The 20,706-nt window shown below is 37.8% G+C and overlaps 1 protein-coding gene and 1 pseudogene across 2 annotated transcripts in view; one reads left to right on the forward strand and one right to left on the reverse strand.

Moving 5' to 3' along the window:
- Positions 1–20,706, reverse strand: part of TENT4B (terminal nucleotidyltransferase 4B) — a 60,317-nt gene that overhangs the window by 27,441 nt on the left and 12,170 nt on the right. The gene's annotated exons all lie outside the window — the stretch shown is intronic.
- LOC133078403 (large ribosomal subunit protein eL21-like) lies at positions 2,834–3,312 on the forward strand (annotated as a pseudogene).

Raw genomic sequence — 20,706 nt, forward strand, 5'->3', positions numbered from 1 at the left:
TTGATATTTCTTGCTGTTTTGACACAATTATTCTGGCTACCATTATCTCTTAATCATCTTCACATCACTAACCTAATTCAGCATTTTTTATAAACTATTTCCAAGTCAGCAGCCAGCACAATGGCACTGGGCATGAAGACATTCAGGGTCTGCATAGCAAACCCAAAACACTCCTCAAATTTTTGACAATTATAAACAAAAAAATTGCTCTGCTACTCTTGTGTCTTCACTGAAATATTTGCAAATTCAATGAAGTCCAGAAAATTCTCCTGAGTTCCCCTCCTCAACACTTCTGCAGCATGACCTGGCTGGAGGACAATTTAGCATTTTGCCCCAGCAATCACAGCACATGTGCACACAGAGGCATCCACAAGAATGTTCACTGCAGCACTGGAATAGGAAACAGTGGAAACAACATTTGTGTTCACCAGTAGGAAAATGGCTTTAAAAATTATGGTACAACTATACAGTTGAATTCTACATGGCACGTGAACCAACACGAAAAAATTTCCAAGATACATTATTTGGAAAAAAACAAAATTTACAAAATACAGTCCACCCAGTAGGAAAAGTTCTGGGAGGATCCACAGGACACTGGAAACAATCACTACCTCTGAAGAAGAGGCTGGGGCTAAAAATAAGAATGGTGGTCAAAGGAGACTCCTGACTTTTCTGTAATGTTTTGAGTTTTTACAAAGAGAATAAATTCATGCCTTATTTCCATAATTATAATTTAAGAAAAATCTCTGGATCATAAATTGCATGTGATTTATCTAATATTCCATTAAGGGAATTCAAATCTATATGAACACAGGTGGTTTGAGTCTAACTGATAAAGGGCATTGAAGGTGCCCTGTCTTCACATTTAAATACAAAAACACACTTCCCTCTGCACCTCTCCAACAATGTAAACATGTTTCCTTCCTTAAAAACAACCCCAGACGCCCTCCTCGCCAAAAAAAAAAGGAAAAAAAGCGCTTTTAGTACAAGACCAAATTTTTAAAAATTCTTACACATAATCTCAAACTCCTTAATAAGCATTTTTACTTTTCATCCCAAAAACGATAGTGTTACAAAGCCTTAGCCAAACTTCACCTCATTAACATGATGTCTGTTGCCCACATAACTACTTTGAAGTTGTTTCATTCACTTGGTCTGGTTTTAGTCAATACAGAAAAGTTAGTGGGAAGGCAAAGCTATTCCATTTTGAGCATAACTTCGGAGGACTTCCAGCATCTCATCTCCTACCTCAGCAAGGAATCCCTCTTATAGCAAGGGGGTCCAAGGGATTCTGATAATTAACCGGATTTGGGAACCCATGCTCTAAAAGTGGGTTTTAAGCAGTACTTCTCAATCTGTGCTGCATATGATTATTATTTTTTAAATATGACGTGAGAGCCACCACCCACTGCAGACCTATTAAATCAGAATCTCTGCGGAGTGGGTTCCAGTCATCAGAATTCTCTTTTTTAACTTCCTCAGATTGAGAACCCTGTGTTGAAGTAACTGGTTTAGGCGTTGCTCTTATCAAGCTCATTAAGCAGAACACCATTATCTGCATGGGCCATAGGAAACACAGTGGCAGCCAGCAGAGGAAGTGAAACACCAACCCCCAGTTTTATTTGAAATCACAGAGTTAGGCTAACAGGACCAGATTCTCTATAACTAAGATCAATTATAGACTAGGGCTAGTAAGAAGTCCTGGTTTCAACTAAAGATAAAGCCACTCCACTAACTTGAAACTTGGTAAAGTCATTTAACCTCTCTGAGGTTCAAATTATCAATTTTTTAAAGGACTGGAATAAATGACCTCCGAAGATCCTCTGATCTCAAACCCCATGATGATTCTACCACGTGGCCACAAATCAATCAAGTCCATAAGCAGAGTGTCCTTAAATAAATGCATGAATATCTTGTGCGAGTATCAGATTCATCATACATATAATTTTGTGCTAATCTACATAAAAATTCTATTCATCATCACACCATAAGAAATCCTAACTGAACACAATTAGATTCTATCAGATCAATCACAAATGAAAATTAAACTAGTCACGTAAGTCTCAAAATAAATATAGGGACTTCCCTGGTGGCGCAGTGAATAAGACTCCACGCTCCCAATGCAGGGGGCCCAGGTTCAATCCCTGGTTGGGGAACTAGATCCCACATGCATGCTGCAACTAAGAGTTTGCATGCCACAACTAAGGAGCCCGTGAGCCACAACTAAGGAGCCCTGGAGCTGCAACTAAGGAGCCCGCGAGCCGCAACTAAGACCCAATGCAACCAAATAAATATTTCTTTAAAAATTAAATAAATAAATAAATAAAACTATCAAAATAAACAATCTAATCCTACACCTAAAGCAACTAGAGAAAGAACAAAAAAACCCCGAAGTCAGTAGAAGGAAAGAAATCATAAAGATCAGAGCAGAAATATATGAAATAGAAACGAAGAAAACAATAGCAAAGATCAATAAAACTAAAAGCTGGTTCTTTGAGAAGATAAACAAAATTGATAAACCCTTAGCCAGACTCATCAAGAAAAAAAGGGAGAGGACGCAAATCAGTAAAATTAGAAATGAAAAAGGAGAAATCACAACTGACACTGCAGAATTACAAAGAATTATAAGAGACTACTACAAACAACTATATGCCAATAAAATGGACAACCATGAAGAAATGGACAAATTCTTGGAAAGGTACAAATTTCCAAGACTGAACCAGGAAGAATTAGAAAATATAAACAGACCTATCACAAACAATGAAATTGAAACTGTAATTAAAAATCTTCCAACAGCTTTTCGGCCGGAACCACCACCTTCCAGTAATTCGCCAAAATGACCAACACAAAGGGAAAGAGGAGGGGCACCCGCTACCTGTTCTCTAGGCCTTTTTGAAAACATGGAGTTGTTCCTTTGGCCACATACATGCGAATCTACAAGAAAGGTGATACTGTAGATATCTGGACACTGTTCAAAAAGGAATACCCCAGAAATGTTACCATGGCAAAACTGGGAGAGTCTACAATGTTACCCAGCATGCTCTTGGCATCACTGTAAACAAACAAGTTAAGGGCAAGATTCTTGCCAAGAGAATTAATGTGCGTATCGAGCATATTAAGCACTCTAACAGCTGAGACAGCTTCCTGAAACGGGTGAAGGAAAATGATCAGAAAAAGAAGAAAGACAAAGAGAAAGGTACTTGGGTTCAACTGAAGCGCCAGCCTGCTCCACCCAGAGAAGCACACTTTGTGAGAACCAGTGGAAAGGATCCTGAACTGTTGGAGCCCATTCCCTATGAATTCATGGCATGATGGGTGTAAAGAAAATAGAAGACCTGGACTGTATAAATGTTTCTCTTAATTGAGTAGAAGTGTGTGACCCCCCTCCCCCAAACAAATATTTAAAGCACATTTTAATTGTATCCGAATTCAGTGGGTGACATCTTTTTACTTTTCAAATTTAGTGATTTTTTCTTCCTGAAAGATGTAAGGTAGTTTGTTGTGCAGTATACTCCACTGGTTAATAAACTGCTAGATATTACTTATAAAATATTTGTACTAGTTTGAAAATAGTCTCTAAATTCCTATGAACAAAGGATTTAAAATAAATGAATGAAAGGTTAAAAAAAAAAAAATCTTCCAACAAACAAAAGTCCAGGACCAGATGGCTTCACAGGTGAATTTTATCAAACATTTAGAGAACAGCTAACACCGCTCCTTCTCAAACTCTTCCAAAAGATTGCAGAGGGGGGAACACTCCCAAATTCATTCTACGAAAACACCATCACCCTGATACCAAAACCAGAAAAAGATATCACAAAAAAAGAAAACTACAGGCCAATATCACTGATGAACATAGATGCAAAAATCCTCAACAAAATACTAGCAAACAGAATCCAACAGCACATTAAAAGGATCATATACCATGATCAAGTGGGATTTACCCCAGGGATGCAAAGATTCTTCAATATACACAAATCAATCAATGTGATACACCATATTAACAAATTAAGGAATAAAAACCATATGATCATCTCAATAGACACAGAAAAAGCTTTTGACAAAATTCAACACCCATTTATGATTAAAAACTCTCCAGAAAATGGGCATAGAGGGAACCTACCTCAACATAATAAAGGCCATATACGACAAACCCACAGCAAACATCATTCTCAATGGTGAAAAACTGAAAGCATTTCCTCTAAGATCAGGAACAAGACAAGGATGTCCTATTATTCAACATAGTTTTGGAAGTGCTAGCCATGGCAATCAGAGAAGAAAAAGAAATAAAAGGGATACAAATTGGAAAAGAAGAAGTAAAACTGTCACTGTTTGCAGATGACATGATACTATACATAGAGAATCCTAAAGATGTCACCAGAAAACTACTAGAGCTAATCAATGAATTTGGTAAAGTTGCAGGATACGAAATTAATGCACAGAAATCTCTGGCATTCCTATATACTAACAACACAAATTCAGAAAGTGAAATTAAGGAAACAATCCCATTTACCATCGCAACAAAAAGAATAAAATACCTAGGAATAAACCTATCTAAGGAGGCAAAAGACTTGTACTCAGAAAACTAAAACACTGATAAAAGAAATCAAAGATGACATAAACAGATGGAGAAATATACCATGTTCTTGGATTGGAAGAATCAATACTGTGAAAATGACTATACTACCCAAAGAAATTTACAGATTCAATGCAATCCCTACCAAACTACCAATCACATTCTTCACAGAATTAGAACAAAAAATTTTACAATTCGTATGGAAACACAAAAGACCCCGAATATCCAAAGAAATCTTGAGAAAGAAAAACGGAGCTGGAGGAATCAGGCTCCCCGACTTCAAACTATACTACAAAGCTATAGTAATCAAGACAGTATGGTACTGGCACAAAAACAGAAATATAGCTCAATGGAATAGGATAGAAAGCCCAGAGATAAACCCACGCACATATGGTCACCTACTTTATGACAAAGAAGGCAAGAACACACAATGGAGAAAAGACAGCCTCTTCAATATGTGGTGCTGGGAAAACTGGACAGCTACTTGTAAAAGAATCAAATTAGAACACTACCTAACACCATACACAAAAATAAACTCCAAATGGATTAAAGACATAAATGTAAGATCAGACACTATAAAACTCTTAGAGGAAAACATAGGAAAAACACTCTTTGACATAAATCACAGCAAGATTTTTTTTGACCCACCTCCTAAAGTGATGAAAATAAAAACAAACAAATGGGACCTAATTAAACTTAAGAGCTTTTGCACAGCAAAGGAAACCATAAACAAGACAAAAAGACAACCCTCAGAATGGGAGAAAATATTTGCAAAGGAAACAGACAAAGGATTAATCTCCAAAATATACAAACAGCTCATGGAGCTCAATATCTGTCATACAGAGTGAACTAAGTCAGAAACAGAAAAACAAATACCATATGCTAATGCATATATATGGAATCTAAAGAAAAAAAAATGGTACTGATGAACCTAGTGGCAGGGCAGGAATAAAGACACAGACATAGAGAATGGACTTGAGCACACGGGGCGGGGTGTGGGGGGAAGCTGGGGTGAAGTGAGAGTAGCATGACATATATATACACTACCGAATGTAAAATAGTTAGCTAGTGGGAAGCAGCCGCATAGCACAGGGAGATCAGCTCGGTGCTTTGCAACAACCTAGAGGGGTGGGATAGGGAGGGTGGGAGGCAGGCTCAAGAGGGATGGGATATGGGGATATATGTATGCATATGGCTGATTCATTTTGTTGTACAACAGAAACTGACACAGTATTGTGAAGCACTTATAATCCAATAAAGATCTATTTTAAAAAATAATAAAAAGATATAAATAAATAAATAAAACTATAAAAATAAATACAAACATTTGGAATAAAGAAATTTTAAAAATAATTCAACCTTTTCTTTGTCAATGTTCTGATTTAAAGAAATTTTTTCCCATTTTTAAAAACTGTGGTAAAATATACATAAAATTTACCATTTTAACCATTTTTAAGTATGCAGTTCTATGGCATTAAGACATACACATCTACTCAGCCGTAAAAAGAAACGAAATTGAGTTATTTGTAGTGAGGTGGATGGACTGAGAGACTGTCATAAAGAGTGAAGTAAGTCAGAAAGAGAAAAACAAATACTGTTATGCTAACACATATATATGGAATCTAAAAAAAAAAAAAATGGTCATGAAGAACCTAGAGGCAGGACGGGAATAAAGACGCAGACCTACCAGAGGATGGATTTGAGGACACGGGGAGGGGGAAGGGTAAGCTGGGACAAAGTGAGAGAGTGGCATGTACATATTTACACTACCAAATGTAAAACCAATAGCTAGTGGGAAGCATCGGCATAGCACAGGGAGATCAGCTCGGTGCTTTGTGACCACCTAGAGGGGTGGGATAGGGAGGGTGGGAGGGAGGGAGATGCAAGAGGGAAGAGTTATGGGGATATATGAATATGTATAGCTGATTCACTTTGTTATAAAGCAGAAACTAACACACCACTGTAAAGCAATTATACTCCAATAAAGACGGTAAAAAAACAAAAAAAGACATACACATCTTGTGAAACTATCACTACTATCCATCTATAGAACTTTTTTTTTAAACCACTTTACTGAAGTATGACTGACACATAAAATATTTAATGTATATAACCATACTTGTAAAACTATCACCAACCATCAAGGCCAAAAACATATCCAACACCTCCCAAAAGTTTCCTCCTGCCCCCTTTATTTACTTTTTTAATGTGTGTGGTAAGAATACGTAACAAAAGACATACCCTCTTAGCATATTATAGTATACAATACAGTACTATTAGTTATAGGCACCATGCTGTATAGATCTTCAAAACTTGTTTATACTGCATAACTGAAACTTTGCTCCAGAACTTGTTTTTTTTCTTTTTATTGGCTGCGTTGGGTCTTCGTTGCTGTGTGCGGGCTTTCTCTAGTTGCGGTGAGCGGGGGCTACTCTTCGTTGCGGTGCTCAGGCTTCTCATTGCGGTGGCTTCTCTTGTTGCAGAGCACAGACTCTAGGCGCACGGGTTTCAGTAGCTGTGGCTCGCGGGCTCAGTAGTTGCAGCATGCAGGCCCTAAAGCACATGGGCTTTCGTAGTTGCAGTGTGTGCTCCAGAACTTTTTAATCTTCCCCAAATGAAACTCTGTACCCATTAAACACTAACTCCCCATTCTCTTCTCCCCCGCCCCCAAACGCCTAGCAATCACTGTTCTACTTTCTGTCTCTATGAATTTAACTACTCCCTAGATATCTCATAGAAGTAGAATCTCATTCAATTCTGTCCTTTGTGACTGGCTTTTTTTTCACTTAGCACGTCCTTAAGTTTCATCCATGTCGTAGCATGGGTCAATTTCCTTCCTTTATAAAGCTGAATGATATTGCATTGTGTGTATATTACAACATTTTGTTTACCCATCCATCCATCAATGAACACTTGGGTTGCTTCATTCTGATTTCTTTTTTTTAACTGTATGTTACTTTGAAGTCACATACAATAAAAATGAGAGAACTTTACATCAGCGCATTTCTAGGGGGGATAAAAAAAGACCTGTAAGCAGATCACATTCTGGGCCATAAAACACACCTTAAAAAATTTTAAATCATACAAAGTATACTCTCAGACCTCAGTGGAATTAAACTAGAAATCAGTAATTTAAAAATAGCTGGAAAATCCCAAATATAATATTTGAAGATTAAATATGCAATACTTGGAGACTAAATAATTGGGAAATTAAATAAAACTTGGGTCAAAGAAGTTGTCTCAAGAGATAGTCCTAACTAAATGAAAGTGAAAATATAACTTATCAAAACTTGTGACATGCAGGGAAAGCAGTACATAGAGTAAAATTTATATCACTGAATGCAAATATTAAAAAAAAAGAGAGGGATTCCCTGGTGGCGCAGTGATTGAGAGCCCGCCTGCCAATGCAGGGGATGTGGGTTCGAGCCCTGGTCCGCAAATATCCCACATGCCGTGGAGCAGCTGGGCCCGTGCGCCACAGCTGCTGAGCCTGCGCTCTGGAGCCTGCAAGCCACAACTACTGAGCCCACATGCCACAGCTACGGAAGCCTGCGTGCCTAGAGCCTGTGCTCCGCAATAAGAGAAGCCACCGCAATGAGAAGCCCGCGCACCACAACGAAGAGTAGCCCCTGCTTGCTGCAACTAGAGAAAGCCCGCGAGCACCAATGAAGACCCAGTGCAGCCAAAAATAAATAAATAAAATAAATAAATTTATTTAAAAAAAAAAGAAAGAAAGAAAAGAAGAGAGATCTAAAAATCAATTATCTAAGTTTCTACCTTAGGAAACTAGAAAAAGATGAACAAATTATGTTCAAAGTAAGGACAAGAAAAATAATTAAAATTTGAGCAGAAATCAGTGAAAAAAGAAATCTATAGAGAAAAATCAGTGAAACAAAAGCTGACTCTTTGGAAAGATCAATGAAATGGATAAACCTCTAGCCAAATTGAGAAAAAAGAGAGAAGACACTAATTACTAACATCAGAAATGAAAGAAGGGCCATCACTACTGATCCTATGGATATTAACAGGAAGATAAAGGAATATTATGAACCCACAAATTGATAACCTAGATAAAATAGACCAATTCCTTGAAAGAGACAATCTACCAGAATTTATACAAGAAGAAAAGAACAATCTGAATAGGCCTATGTCTATTACAGAAACTGAATCAGTAACTAATAACACTCTTAAAATAAAAAGCAACAACCCCAGATGGGTTCACTACGGAAATCTACCAAAGATCTAAGGAAGAAATTATCTTAATTTTCTACAATCTCTTCCAGAAAATAGAAGCAGAGGAAATCGTTTCTAATGCATTCTCTGAGACAATTACCCTAATCCCCAAACCAAAGACATTATAAGAAAGAAAAACTACAGACCAGTATCTCTGATGTATCTCTGAACACAGATGTAAAAATCTTGAACAAAATATTAGCAAACCAAATACAACAATGTACAAAAAGAATTATACACCATGACCAAGTGGGATTTATTCCAGGTATGCAAGACTGAGTCAACATTCAAAAATAAATTTATGTAATCCATCACAACAACAGGCTAAAGAAGAAAAATCCTATAATCATATCAAATAGACAGAAAAAGCATTTGAAAAAATCTAACACCCAATCAAAAACACTCAGCAAGGGAATTCCATGGTGGTCCAATGGTTATGACTGCAGGGGGCACGGGTTCAATCCCTAGTTGGAGAACTAATATTCTCCCATGCCTCGTGGTGCAGCTCCCCCCACCCCCAAAAAAGAAAAAAAACTCAGCAAACCGGAAATAGAGGGGAAGTTACTCAACTTGATAAAGAATATATTACAAATATCTTACAGCTACTTAATGGTGAGAAATTAGATGCTTTCCCACTAAGATTAGGGACAAGGCAAGATGTCCACTCTCACCACTCCTAATCAGCATCATATTGGAAGTCCTAATGCAATAAAACAAAACAAGGTAATAAAAAGTGTACATATTGGAAAGGAAGAATAAAATTGCCTTTGTTTGCTACTGACATGATTATCTACGTAGAAAATCCCAAAGAAGTAACAAAAAAATTCCTGGAACTAATAAGCCATTATAGCAAGGTTACAGGATACAAAGTTAATAAACAAAAGTCAATTGCTGAGGAGAGGAGAAGATGGCGGAAGAGTAAGATGCAGAGATCACCTTCCTCCCCACAGATACATCAGAAATACATCTACACGTGGAACTGCTCCTATAGAACACCCACTGAATGCTGACAGAAGATGTCAGACCTCCCAAAAGGGAGAGGACTGAGGTTGGCGGCGTGAACACAGCCTGAAGGGGTTAGTGCACCACAGCTAGCCGGGAGGGAGTCCGGGAAAAGGTCTGGAGCTGCCGAATAGCCGTGTGGATGAAAGGCTCTTGGTGCTCCAGCCAGGCATCAGGGCTGTGCCTCTGAGGTGGGAGAGCCAACTTCAGGACACTGGTCCACAAGAGACCTCCCAGCTCCACGAAATACCAAACGGCAAAAATCTCCCAGAGATCTCCATCTCAACACCAAGACCCAGCTTCACTCAACGACCAGCAAGCTACAGTGCTGGACACCCTACGCCAAACAGCTAGCAAGACAGGAACACAGCCCCATCCATTAGCAGAGAGGCTGCCTAAAATCATAATAAGGCCACAGACACCCCAAAACACACCACCAGACGTGGACCTGCCCACCAGAAAGACAAGAGCCAGCCTCATCCACCAGAACACAGGCACTAGTCCCCTCCACCAGGAAGCCTACACAACCCACTGAACCAACCTTAGCCACTGGGGACAGACACCAAAAACAACGGGAACTACGAACCTGCAGCCTGCGAAAAGGAGACCCCAAACACAGTAAGATAAGCAAAATGAGAAGACAGAAAAACACACAGCAGATGAAGGAGCAAGGTAAAGACACACCAGACCTAACAAATGAAGAGGAGATAGGCAGTCTACCTGAAAAAGAATTCAGAGTAATGATAGTAAAGATGATCCAAAATCTTGGAAATAGAATAGACAAAATGCAAGAAACATTTAACAAGGACCTAGAAGAACTAAAGAGGAACCAAGCAACGATGAAAAACACAATAAATGAAATTAAAAATACTCTAGAAGGGATCAATAGCAGAATAACTGAGGCAGAAGAACGGATAACTGACCTGGAAGATAAAATAGTGGAAATAATTACTGCAGAGCAGAAGAAAGAAAAAAGAATGAAAAGAACTGAGGACAGTCTCAGAGACCTCTGGGACAACATTAAACGCACCAACATTCGAATTATAGGGGTCCCAGAAGAAGAAGAGAAAAAGAAAGGGACTGAGAAAATATTTGAAGAGATTATAGTTGAAAACTTCCCTAATACGGGAAAGGAAATAGTTAATCAAGTCCTGGAAGCGCAGAGAATCCCATACAGGATAAATCCAAGGAGAAACACGCCAACACACATATTAATCAAACTATCAAAAATTAAATATAAAGAAAACATATTAAAAGCAGCAAGGGAAAAACAACAAATAACACACAAGGGAATCCCCATAAGGTTAACAGCTGATCTGAAGGAGAAAAACCTACAACCAAGATTACTCTACCCAGCAAGGATCTCATTCAGATTTGATGGAGAAATTAAAACCTTTACAGACAAGCAAAAGCTGAGAGAGTTCAGCACCACCAAACCAGCTTTACAACAAATGCTAAAGGAACTTCTCTAGGCAAGAAACACAAGAGAAGGAAAACACCTACAATAACAAACCCAAAACATTTAAGAAAATGGGAATAGGAACATACATATCAATAATTACCTTAAATGTAAATGGATTAAATGCTCTCACCAAAAGACACAGACTGGCTGAATGGATACAAAAACAAGACCCGTATATATGCTGTCTACAAGAGACCCACTTCAGACCTGGGGACACATACAGACTGAAAGTGAGGGGATGCAAAAAGATATTCCATGCAAATGGAAATCAAAAGAAAACTGGAGTAGCAATTCTCATATCAGACAAAATAGACTTTAAAATAAAGACTATTACAAGAGACAAAGAAGGACACTACATAATGATCAAGGGATCGATCCAAGAAGAAGATATAACAATTGTAAATATTTATGCACCCAACATAGGAGCACCTCAACGCCGAAGGCAAACACTAACAGCCATAAAAGGGGAAATCGACAGTAACACAATCATAGTAGGGTACTTTAACACCCCACTTTCACCAATGGACAGATCATCAAAAATGAAAATAAATAAGGAAACACAAGCTTTAAATGATACATTAAACAAGATGGACTTAATTGATATTTATAGGACATTCCACCCAAAAACAACAGAATACACATTTTTCTCAAGTGCTCATGGAACATTCTCCAGGATAGATCATATCTTGGGTCACAAATCAAGCCTTGGTAAATTTAAGAAAATTGAAATCGTATCAAGTATCTTTTCCGACCACAACGTTATGAGATTAGATATCAATTACAGGAAAAGATCTGTAAAAAATACAAACACATGGAGGCTAAACAATACACACGAAGTGATCACTGAAGAAATCAAAGGGGAAATCAAAAAATACCTAGAAACAAATGACAATGGAGACACGACGACCCAAAACCTATGGGATGCAGCAAAAGCAGTTCTAAGAGGGAAGTTTATAGCAATACAAGCCTACCTCAAGAAACAGGAAACATCTCAAATAAACAACCTAACCTTGCACCTAAAGCAATTAGAAAAAGAAGAACAAAAACACCCCAAAGTTAGCAGAAGGAAAGAAATCATAAAGATCAGATCAGAAATAAATGAAAAAGAAATGAAGGAAACAATAGCAAAGATCAATAAAACTAAAAGCTGGTTCTTTGAGAAGATAAACAAAATTGATAAACCATTAGCCAGACTCATCAAGAAAAAAAGGGAGAAGACTCAAATCAATAGAATGAGAAAAGAAAAAGGAAAAGTAACAACTGACACTGCAGAAATACAAACGATCATGAGAGATTACTACAAGCAACTCTATGCCAATAAAATGGACAACCTGGAAGAAATGGACAAATTCTTAGAAATGCACAACCTGCCGAGACTGAACCAGGAAGAAATAGAAAATACGAACAGACAAATCACAAGCACTGAAATTGAAACTGTGATTAAAAATCTTCCAACACACAAAAGCCCAGGACCAGATGGCTTCACAGGCGAATTCTATCAAACATTTAGAGAAGAGCTAACACCTATCCTTCTCAAACTCTTCCAAAATATTGCAGAGGGAGGAACACTCCCCAACTCATTCTACGAGGCCACCATCACCCTGATACCAAAACCAGACAAAGATGTCACAAAGAAAGAAAACTACAGGCCAATATCACTGATGAACATAGATGCAAAAATCCTCAACAAAATACTAGCAAACAGAATCCAACAGCACATTAAAAGGATCATACACCATGATCAAGTGGGGTTTATCCCAGGAATGCAAGGATTCCTCAATATACGCAAATCAATCAACGTGATATACCATATTAACAAATTGAAGGAGAAAAACCATATGATCATCTCAATAGATGCAGAGAAAGCTTTCGACAAAATTCAACACCCATTTATGATAAAAGCCCTGCAGAAAGTAGGCATAGAGGGAACTTTCCTCAACATAATAAAGGCCATATATGACAAACCCACAGCCAACATCGTCCTCAATGGTGAAAAACTGAAACCATTTCCACTAAGATCAGGAACAAGACAAGGTTGCCCACTCTCACCACTATTATTCAAAATAGTTTTGGAAGTTTTAGCCACAGCAATCAGAGAAGAAAAAGAAATAAAAGGAATCCAAATCGGAAAAGAAGAAGTAAAGCTGTCACTGTTTGCAGATGACGTGATACTATACATAGAGAATCCTAAAGATCCTACCAGAAAACTACTAGAGCTAATCAATGAATTTGGTAAAGTAGCAGGATACAAAATTAATGCACAGAAATCTCTTGCATTCCTATACACTAATGATGAAAAATCTGAAAGTGAAATTAAGAAAACACTCCCATTTACCACTGGACCAAAAAGAATAAAATATCTAGGAATAAACCTACCTAAGGAGACAAAAGACCTGTATGCAGAAAATTATAAGACACTGATGAAAGAAATTAAAGATGATACAAATAGATGGAGAGATATACCATGTTCTTGGATTGGAAGAATCAACATTGTGAAAATGACTCTACTACCCAAAGCAATCTACAGATTCAATGCAATCCCTATCAAACTACCACTGGCATTTTTCACAGAACTAGAACAAAAAATTTCACAATGTGTATGGAAACACAAAAGACCCCGAATAGCCAAAGCAATCTTGAGAACGAAAAATGGAGCTGGAGGAATCAGGTTCCCAGACTTCAGACTATACTACAAAGCTACAGTAATCAAGACAGTATTGTACTGGCACAAAAACAGAAATATAGATCAATGGAACAGGATAGAACACCCAGAGATAAACCCACGCACATATGGTCACCTTATCTTTGATAAAGGAGGCAAGCATATACAGTGGAGAAAAGACAGCCTCTTCAATAAGTGGTGCTGGGAAAACTGGACAGGTACATGTAAAAGTATGAAATTAGAACACTTCCTAACACCATACACAAAAATGAACTCAAAATGGATTAAAGACCTAAATGTAAGGTCAGACACTATCAAACTCTTAGAGGAAAACATAGGCAGAACACTCTATGACATAAATCACAGCAAGATCCTTTTTGACCCAGCTCCTAGAGAAATGGAAATAAAAACAAAAATAAACAAATGGGACCTAATGAAACTTAAAAGCTTTTGCACAGCAAAGGAAACCATAAACAAGACCAAAAGACAACCCTCAGAATGGGAGAAAATATTTGCAAATGAAGCAACGGACAAAGGATTAATCTCCAAAATTTACAAGCAGCTCATGCAGCTCAATAACAAAAAAACAAACAATCCAATCCAAAAATGGGCAGAAGACCTAAATAGACATTTCTCCAAAGAAGATACACAGATTGCCAACAAACACATGAAAGAATGCTCAACATCATTAATCATTAGAGAAATGCAAATCAAAACTACAATGAGATATCATCTCACACTGGTCCTAATGGCCATCATCAAAAAATCTAGAAACACTAAATGCTAGAGAGGGTGTGGAGAAAAGGGAACACTCTTGCACTGTTGGTGGGAATGTAAATTGATACAGCCACTATGGACAACAGTATGGAGGTTCCTTAAAAAACTAAAAATAGAACTACCATACGACCCAGCAATCCCACTACTGGGCATATACCTTGAGAAAACCATAATTCAAAAAGAGTCATGTACCAAAATGTTCATTGCAGCTCTATTTACAATAGCCAGGACATGGAAGCAACCTAAGTGTCCATCATCGGATGAATGGATAAAGAAGATGTGGCACATATATACAATGGAATATTACTCAGCCATAAAAAGAAACGAAATTGAGTTATTTGTAGTGAGGTGGATGGAGTTAGAGTCTGTCATACAGAGTGAAGTAAGTCAGAAAGAGAAAAACAAATACAGTATGCTAACACATATATATGGAATCTAAGGAAAAAAAAAAAAAGGTCATGAAGAACCTAGTGGTAAGACAGGAATAAAGACACAGACCTACTAGAGAATGGACATGAGGATATGGGGAGGGGGAAGGGTAAGCTGTGACAAAGTGAGAGAGTGGCATGGACATATATACACTACCAATTGTAAAATAGATAGCTAGTGGGAAGCAACCGCATAGCACAGGGAGATCAGCTCTGTGCTTTGTGACCACCTAGAGGGGTGGGATAGGGAGGGTGGGAGGGAGGGAGACGCAAGAGGGAAGAGATATGGGAACATATGTATATGTATAACTGATTCACTTTGTTATAAAGCAGAAACTAACACACCATTGTAAAGCAATTATATCCAATAAAGATGTTAAAAAAAAAAGTCAATTGCTTCCTTATATACCAGCAATAAACAAATGAAATATGAAATTTAAAATGCAATACCATTTTACAAAACCCAAAACAGAAATACTTAGGTATAAATGTAACAACATATGATCAAGATCTATATGAAGAAAACTACAAAACTCTGGTGAAAGAAATCAAAGATCTATTCCATTTCTTTGCAACTTGATCTACAGATTTGATGAAATCCCAATCAAAATTCAGCAAGACATTTTGTACATATCAACAAACTGATTCTAAAATTTATATGGAAAGGCAAAAGATCCAGAATAGCCAAAATAATACAGAAGAAGAATAAAGTCAGAGGAATGACAATACCTGACTTCAAGACTTACTATGATGCTAAAGTAATCAAGACAGTGTGGTACTGGCGAAAGACTAGACATGGAACAGAATAGAAAGCCCAGAAATATACCTACACAAAATATGGTCCACTGATCTCTGAAAAAGGAACAAAGGCAATTCAGTGGAGCAAGGACAGTCTTTTTAGAAAACGGTGCTAGAACAACTGGACACTCACATGCAAAAAAATGAATCTAGACACAGATCGTCCATCTTTCATAAATATTAACTAAAACATGGATCATATACCTAAATGTAAAACACAAAACTATAAAATTCCTAGAAGATAACCTAAGAAAAAATTTAGGTGACCTTGAGTTTGGCCACGACTTTTCAGACACAATACCAAAAGCACAATCCATAAAAGAAAATTGCTAAATTGGACTTCACTAAAAGTAAAAACTTCTGCTCTGCAAAAGACACTGTCAAGAGAAGGAAAAGGCAAGCCGTAGACTGGGAAAAAAATTTTTACAAAACACATATTTAAGGAACTTCCCTGGTGGTCCAGTGTTAAAGAATCCACCTTGCAATGCAGGGGATGCGGGTTCAATCCCTGGTCGGGGAGCTAAGATCCCACATGCTGCAGGGCAACTAAGACCGCGCACCACAATTAATGAGCTCGCGTGCCTCAACTAGAGAGCCTGTGGGCTGCAAACTACAGAGCCCACGTGTCCTGGAGCCTGCCTGTGCACCACAACTAGAGAAGAGGAAACCCATACACCACAACTAGAGAGAAGCCCGAGTGCCGCAACGAATAGCCCGCGCACCACAACGAAAGATCCCGTATGCTTCAATGAAGATTCCGCATGCTGCAACTAAGACCCCACGCAGCCAAAAATAAATAAAATAAATAAATAAATTTTTAAAAATACATATTTAATAAAGGACTGGTATCCAAAATATTTAAAACTCAACAATAAGAAAATAACCCAACTTAAAAATGAGCAAAACATGGAGTATCATCTATAAAAATATCAAATTCTATGTGGTACACCTGAAATTAATACAATATTGTAAGTCAACTATACTTCAATTTAAAAAAAAAAAAAAAAAGCAAAATATCTGAGGAGACACCTCACCAAAGAAAATACAGATGACAAGTATAAGAAAAGATACCTGACATCATATGTCATTAGGGAACTGCAAATTAAAACAATGAGATACCACTATACACCTATTAGAATGGCCAAAATCCAAAACACTGACAACACCAAATGCTGGAGAGGATGTGGAGCAACAAGAATTCTTATTCATTGCTGGTAGGAATGCAAAGTAGTACAGCCACTTTGGAAGACAGTTTGGCAGTTTCTTACAGAACTTAATATACTCTTACCATCCATCCAGGAATCTCACACTCCTTGGTATTAACCCAAAGGAGCTGAAAACTTCTGTTCACACAAAAACCTGCATACAGATGTTTATAACAGCTTTATTCATAACTGCCCAAACTTGGAATAACCAAGATGTCCTTCAACAGGTAAGTGGATAAATAAGCTGTGGTACATCCATACAATGGAGTACTATTCAGCAATAAAAATGAGCTATCAAGCCAGGAAAAGATACAGAGGAACCTTAAATGCATACTGCTAAGTGAAAGTAGACAATCTGAAATGGTCACATACTGTATGATTCCAACTATATTACATTCTGGAAAACACAAAACAACGGAGACAATAAAAAGATCAGTGGTTGCCAGGGGCTCAGGGGGAGAGAGAGATGAACAGGTAGAACACGGGATTTTTAGGGCAGTGAAACTATTCTGTGTGATATCATTCTGTATAATGATGGATACAAGTCATTATATACATTTGCCAAATCCACAGAATGTACAACACAAACAGTGAAACCTAACGTAAACTATGGACTTTAATTAGTCATAATGTATCAATATATGGCCCATCAATTGTAACAAATACAACAAGTACAATATATTCATTATAGAGGAACTGGGGTGGGAGTGGGGAAGTGAGGGAGTATATGAGAACTCTGTACTTTCTGTCCAATTTTTCTGTAAACGTAAAACTGCTCAAGAAAAAATCAAATACACACACATATATACATAAAACACACACACACACACACACACACACACACACACACACACACACACACACATTGGGGAAGGAAAGAGGAACCAGCTACTTCAGAACAGAAATGTCCATGAATATCTCCACTTTGCCCAGGTCTCACAGTTTTCCCTGCCTACTGACTCCCCAGAAGGGGCGACCACAAACTCCTAAGGAAGCTGAAGCCAAACCATGATCTAGAGGCTCGATTCAGGTCATCTTCTTGGAGCCTTCCTTTACAGAGGTCATACTGCCCTTCCTTTACACACCTTGCTACATGGTTTTTATACGTAAATAGTAACCTTTAAAATAAGTGTTTGATTGGAGGTAAAGTGTTAAACATTTACACCTGGTAGGAATCCTTCCTATAATGCTGTATGGGTTACAGCATTCTTTAGCCTAAGGTTAAAGAATATTAGCACAAAAAGAAGAAACATAATCCAAGTTTAATTTAAAGGAAAAATAAATGTATTACTCTGGTTGTCAAGTTAAGGCTGTGAGAATTCTCTCTCCTGAGCAGAGGCTCACAGGCCACTACATCCATCATGGTTTTCTTCAGCTACCACAAGCTGAAAGCAAAGGTCAGGTGTGCCTGTGGGCCAAGGGCTCCCCTGACAGTCCCAGCCACCGATCAAAGGCCACGTACAGTTCACTACTGCCTCTTCCACACACCAGGCACTAGTCGGCCCAAAGCCCACTTCAGCTTCCTGCAGCCCACCTTGCTTCTCTTTCCTGAGGGATGACAGCTCATTAACAGAGCTAGTTAAAAGTTATATCCCCTTTCTCACTCTTATCCTGTTTTCGCTATGAGAACTGTACCCTCAGGACAACCAAATGGTTGAGGAGGAAAAGTTTCTCCTTTTAGGAGTGTTTCAACTAATAAATGATAAAGGATCAAGAGAATAAGAAGATCCCAAGTTTACAACTCTAATAATGAACTAATATTTATAGGCAATGATCATTAATGGCTACTAATATCACAAAAATAAAGACATTCACATACTATATGTCTCCTTGGAAAAGTACACACCACCATCTATGAAGTATTCTTGCAAAAAACAACAACAACAAATCTAAACAAGCCTCTAGATCTTATTACAAATTTATAGAAAATACAGGGGGACACAGAACATATTAAATTGACACCACAGGAATGCAATTAGCAAAACTCAGAAAGCAGAAGAGTCTATAGGAAAAACAACCCAGCTTCTTCAACAAATATATTAATGGGGGGAAAACAGACGGCAGAGAAAGCTGTTGATTAAAAGATTAAAAAGGCATTTCAACCAACAGCAATGCAAGAAACTCATTTGGATTCTGGTTTGAACAAACTGTTAAAAAAAATAATTATGGCACAACTGGGGAAATATAAACATTGGGTATTTGACGTAACTAAGGAATTATTGTTAATTTATTCAGGTGTAATAATAGTATCATGATTATGGTTTCTTTTTAAGTCCTTATCTAGAGACGCATGCATACAGAAACATTTATATAAAATGGTGCGACATCTGGAATTTGCTTCAAAATAACGTGGGGTGGAAATGGACTGGCACGCAAGTGAAATGAGTTTGGCCATGGGTTGATGACTGTTGAAGTTGTGTGATGAGTACGTGGAAGTTCATTATCTATTCTGTCTACTTTCATACTGTTTGTGATTCTCCATAATAAAAATGTTTTAAAAAATGAAGTAGAGTAATTTCAGATCTCAAATTCCTCTAAGAAAGGTCAACCATTATAGTCCATCATAGTAGATCCTGTTCCCCATCTATCTCAATTATGCTAAATACTACACAGTCAGCCCTCCGTATCCATGGGTTTCACATCCAAACAATCAACCAACCACAGATCAAAATCTCAATCCGAGGTTGGTTGATTCCGCAGATGCAAACCCCACAGATACGGAGGACCAACTGTATTCATTGCACTACACCATTTTATGTAAGGGATTTGAGCATCCCCGTGTTTTGGTATCCATCCTGGAACCAATCCCCTATGGATACCCAGGGACCACTGTATATCCAACCTATCCCTTTAGGGCTTATCATATGAAACCAATACAACCAATTTTTCCTTTCCAACCCTCCACAACGTAACCAATCTTTCAAAACATTAGCAAAACATCTCTACTCTTCTCAAAGTTTGCCCTTACCTCACTAGTCAAAAGCAACCTCTCCACCTTATCCAGTTTATCCAACCAGACCATAATTTCTTAGAAGGCAGAGAATGTTTTACTGTCTTTACTTCCCACAAAAAGCCTAGCGCAGTGGCTTGCATACAGCAGTAGATTATCCAACCAAAAAACCGTGTGGATCATTCTGGTCTGTTTGGAGATGAGTCACAAAATCAACAAGTAATAAAGAACCAAAAGCAGAGGACATGTTTACAAAATCTATATGTCATAAAGAATGGATGAACATATTGTGATAGATCCATACAATAAAAATGCTACTCGGCATTAAAAAGTAACAAACAACTATATTACACACAATATGGATGAATCTCCAAAACATCATGCTAAGAGAAAGAAGTCAGGCACAAAAGACTACCCAGCATATATAATTCCATTTAATCAAAATCCTAGAAAAGGCAAAAGTGGTTGCTCAGGGGAAGCGATGGGGTGAAGCAACTGACTGTAACGGGCATGAGGGTACTTTCTGAGTGATGGAAATGCTCTATATCTTCTTCCTACATTTTGATTGTTGTGGTCACACAACTGTATATATTTCCAAAAGTCACCTATCTGT

Source organism: Eubalaena glacialis, chromosome 18 (assembly GCF_028564815.1).
Source record: "Eubalaena glacialis isolate mEubGla1 chromosome 18, mEubGla1.1.hap2.+ XY, whole genome shotgun sequence".
NCBI lineage: Eukaryota > Metazoa > Chordata > Mammalia > Artiodactyla > Balaenidae > Eubalaena > Eubalaena glacialis.